Source organism: Chrysochloris asiatica, unplaced genomic scaffold (genome assembly GCF_000296735.1).
Source record: "Chrysochloris asiatica unplaced genomic scaffold, ChrAsi1.0 scaffold00124, whole genome shotgun sequence".
Lineage (NCBI taxonomy): Eukaryota > Metazoa > Chordata > Mammalia > Afrosoricida > Chrysochloridae > Chrysochloris > Chrysochloris asiatica.
The window spans coordinates 6,501,750-6,506,683 of record NW_006408642.1 but is presented as its reverse complement, the minus strand read 5'-3'; the positions used below and the strand labels follow the sequence as shown (position 1 = coordinate 6,506,683).

General features: G+C 38.4%; 1 pseudogene; it reads right to left on the bottom strand.

The window, feature by feature from the left end:
* Nucleotides 1-1,275: 1,275 nt before the first annotated feature.
* LOC102811021 lies at nt 1,276-2,255 on the bottom strand (annotated as a pseudogene).
* Between the last annotated feature and the right edge of the window lie 2,679 nt (nt 2,256-4,934).

Sequence of the window (4,934 nt, the reverse complement as noted above, 5' to 3'; positions counted from 1 at the left end):
GGGAGGGGGAAGAAAAATTATTCCTGGGCTAGAGGCAATAATTAACATGGGTGACAGGGCAGGCAATATACAGCAAGAGGAAGGTTAGAAGCAGAAAGATGAAGACAGCAGGAGACAAAGAGAGGAGTGGAAGAGTAACGGTGAACAGAAGTAAATACTGTTTACTGATGGTATACTCAGGGGACTGCAATCATTGTAATGAAGCAAAGTATATGGTTTGTTGAATGTAATATTCATGATCTCTGTAAACCTTCATTCAATTCACAATTAAATTAAAAGTTTAAAAAAAAAAAAAAAGCTGATCTTAGAAATTTGTTGTAGAAGGCTTATATTTTTCCTACCAACACCGGCGGTGGCATTTAAAAGGGGTGGATGGGTACTGGAGAAAGTATCGATCCAAATATGTGGGAGCTTCAAAAGTTTGTGGACAAATGTAATGAGAAGATAATGGAATTTTTCCAAGAAATTTTGAAGCCTCCTCATACAAACTGAACTCTGGCATCATTTTGAGTTAATTATATATTTCAAGAAAAAAATGTATTTAATCCTGATCATTTAGATTTAGTGACATGGATTGGATCTGTTGGTACGATGTGCTTTGTACTTTCATTCAAAAGGGTACACAAAATGCTTCACAAGAAAAGAAAAAAGAAGGGAGGCGGAGGCAGAAATAGTGATGACTCTCAAAAAGCAGCTGAAATCAATTGAATGGCTTTTGCTGACTCTCCAAATTTAATCTTAAGTGGGCATGTGGCAAAAAGAACATTGCCTCCTCACTAGAATGTTCGTCTTCATTGGTCTGAAAGTCTACATGTGCTGACCTTTAAATGACAGTATAAGGTTTGTTCTCCATTCTATTTGTGGGCTGATAAGACTGAACATGGGCGGATAATGACTTAGTGGCCCTGGTGTTGGCTGTTTTCAAAATTCGATTGTATTTCTTGTACTATCACTGGGAAATTTCTACAGGAGACTCTTTTTTTTTCCCCCCACATAAGGAAGCATTTATTTGAGGCTTAACATGAAATCATACAAATAAAATTTGTATGAACACAAATCCAAATCGAGTCAAAACACAGATAGCAAAGGACAAAGGACAAAGTAAAAACAAAGAAAACTAAGTAGCAGCTATATACAGTTGGACACAATGTGTCCTGTACACTAACAAAGTCTTTTACAAAAAGTCACCTTAGATCAACAGAAGACCAATCTTCAATGTCGTCCTGCCAAGATGGGTTACTTTAGCATCTCCTCCTGTTTTCTCCAATGTTCTCTTTAGTATGACTGGCAATTGTTTTGGTGATTACCACCCCTCGAGATGCCTTGCCATACATACTTTGTTGGCCACTGTAACCTGCATACTCCTGTCCATATCCATAGTTTTCATAGTTTACACCCAGTATAATCATATCCGCCATAGCCACTATAGTTTTGATCATCACCATAGGCACTACTGTAATTTCCATATCCTTGATCTTAATAGTTACTAAGTCCTTGGTTCCAGTTTTGACCCTGACCTCATCCACGACCCCTAGTACCACCTTTCCCACCAGCTGCAGCACCTCTTCCTCCTTTCTGCTGTTGTTGTTGCTGTCTATATACCTCTTTGGGCTGTGCAACTTTGATTTCACACTTCCCAGAACCAATTTGATGATATCTGCTTTCTAATAATTTCTTTAATGGCTCTTCATCTGTTTATCTGATAAAACAAAATCCTCATCTTTCATTTGTTTTTATATCCATGGGAAGTTCAATATTTTCAGTCTCTCCAAATGCACCACAATATTCCTTAATTTGTTCTTCATAAGTTATCTGGACTCAATCCACCCACAAAAAACTTTTTTTTGGGTTCCTTCCCTTTTAAAGCTTTGGCTCTTTTGGGGTCTATTAATTTGCCATCCAGTTTCTGTTCTTTCAGTTCCAAAACCTTATCAACACTAGCAGCATCTGTGAAAAGCACAAACCCAAATCCTCTTCACCATCCAGTGACTGGATGTGTTTTAACTGTGCAGTCTACAACCTCTCCAAATTGAGACAAATACTCAGTAAGATCCTTGCTTGTATCCTAGCTCAAGCCTCCAATAAACATTTTACCGTCATCCTGCTGATTCTTGCTTGCGTTTATCTTGGATCCCTCTGTGAATTCCTGTGTTGCTGTACTTGTTCATGTCCTCCATTGCAGCAGAGTGGTTGGCAGGGGGATGCTGGCGCCTAGACCATATCGTGGCAGTAGAGGCGGCGGAGCGTTGTATGGAGCTGGATCCAGGAGATTCATTTTTAATCATTCAAAAATAAACAGGCAAAACGAAATAAAAACAAGAAGCTTAAACCAATTCCTTCAATGCACCTTGAACTTCCTCTTTCAGTATCATTGGTTCTTGATCATATGCTACCTCTTGAAATGGTTCAACATTAACTATTTCCTTTTGGTAAAGTGACTCTGTGTATTCCATCTTCTCTTGATGCTTCCTGCATCATTCAATAATTTGCCCAGACAATCTTTCAATAACGAAAGTCAAGGCTTGAATATTTTCTTCAGTTTCCCCAGCTTGAGAAATGCTGAGCATGTTCTTCCTTTTTGGTTTTCTGACTCCAGATCTTTGCATATTTTGTTGTAATATTTGGCTTTATCTTCTCAAGCTGACCTTTGAAATTTTCTGTTCAGCTCTTGGATCTCATTTCTTCAATTTGCTTTAGCATGTCTTCGCTGGGGAGCAAGATTCACTGTCTCTTCTGACGTCCATTTTGATCTTTTTCTTCTTTCTTATCTTCTTAATGACTTTTTTGCTTTCTTCATGTATGATGTTCTTGATGTCATCCCACAACTCTTCTGGTTTTTCAGTCTTTAGTGTTTAATATAGCAAATCAGTTCTTCAGATGATCTCTAAATTCAGGTGGGATATATTCATGGTTATATTTTGGCTCTCGTTGACTTGTTTTCATTTTCTTCAGCTTGAGTTTGAATTTGCATATGAGTAATTAATGGTCTGTTCCACAGTCTGCCCCTGGCCTTGTCTTCACTGATGATATGGAGCTTTTCCATCGTCTCTTTCCACAGATGCAGTCAATTTGATTTCTATGTATTCCATCTGGCTGTCTAAAGAAGGTATTTGAAATGAACAATCATTCATTTTGGTGAATTCTGTCATGCGATCTCCAGCATCATTTCTGTCACCAAGGCCATGTTTTCCAACCACTGATCCTTCCTCTTTGCTCCCAACCTTTGCATTCCAATCACCAGTAATGATCAATACATCTTGATTGCATGTTTGATCAATTTCAGATTGAAGAAGTTGGTACAATTCTTCTACTTCATCCTCACTGGCTTTAGTGGTTGGTGCATAAATTTGGATAATAGTGGTATTAACTGGGCTTCCCTGTAGGCACGTGGATATTATCCTATCACAGACAGCGTTGTAACTCATGACTGATCTGGCTATGTTCTTTTTGACAATGAATGCAACATCATTCCTCTTCGATTTGTCATTCCTGGCACAGTAAACCATGTGGTTATCAGATTCAAAATGGCCAATACCAGTCCATTTCAGCTCACTAATGCCTAAGATATCAATGTTTATGTGTTCCATTTCATTTTTGACAACTTCCAATTTTCCCAGATTCATATTTCGTACATTCCATGTTCCAATTTTCAATGGATGTTTACAGCTGTTTCTCTTCATCTTGAGTTGTGTCCCATGAGCAAATGAGGATTCACAGGCTTTTCTCCCACGGGCTTTACTCCATTCACATCGTCATGGTCAACTCTACTCTGAGGAGGCAGCTCTTTCCCAGTCACATTTTGAGTGCCTTCCAACCTGAGGGGCCAATTTTCTGGCACTATATCTGACAGTGTTTCTCTGCTATTTATTCAGAAGGTTTTCAGTGACTAAATATTCAGAAGTATTTGGTCACTCCTTCTTCCTAGTCTGTCATCTGGAAGCTCATCTGAAACCTGTCTACCATGGGTAACCCTGCTGGTATTTAAAATACCGGTGGCATAGCTTTCAGAATCATAGCAACTCACAAGCCACCATAGTACAACAAACTGACATACGAGTGGTGGCATATATGCATAGCAAGCACAAAATAACTGCCCTACTTACAAATGAAATTCTTTCAAGAAACTTGGAAGTAAACTCTGAGTAATGAAAAGCTACAAAAAGCAGCAAGCAGTAAGAGAAGGTTTTGGTTGGTAAATATATTGTTAAGTGCTGTCGAGTCGATTCCAACTCATAGAGACCCTGTACAGAGTTTCCAATGAGCAGCTGATGGGTTTGAACCACCCATCTTCTGGTTAGAAGTCCACTGTTTATCTTACAATGCCATACCAAGACTTTTGTTAGTAAATATAAAATCTAATAATACACAAACTGAAGAGGACTACAGCAGAGACTGGCTTGATGCTAACAAATATTTTGTCTCCTACTAGTTGCTCAGAAAGATGACATTTCCTACCTACTTTGCACTTAGATGTTCAGACTATATGCGTGGGTTCTAATGGTAATATGCATCACCACGAAACATTTCATGAAATCCTTCCTTGCTCTATGCTATCAACCAACAAAATCCAGAGGATCCAACATAAGACACCATATGGAGGAGTCATTATTTCTCAATCATATAAAAGACACTGAGCAAGAAAACACAGCATTAATTACCCTAAATAATATAGGCATCTTATATTTCTAACAAATTTATTTTACAAATAAGTAGACTGATGAACAGATCTTCCAAAAACCAGGTAACCTGAGTCCTGGTGTGGCACTGTAGGATAAGCACTGGACTGCAGGGTTGGTTTAACCAAAAGGACAACAGTTCAAACCCACCAGTCACTCTTCAGAAACCCTATACAGGGTTGCTATGAGATGGAACCAACTGGATGGCACTTAACAACAAAATATAATATTTCCACACTACATACAAAAGTAAAATTA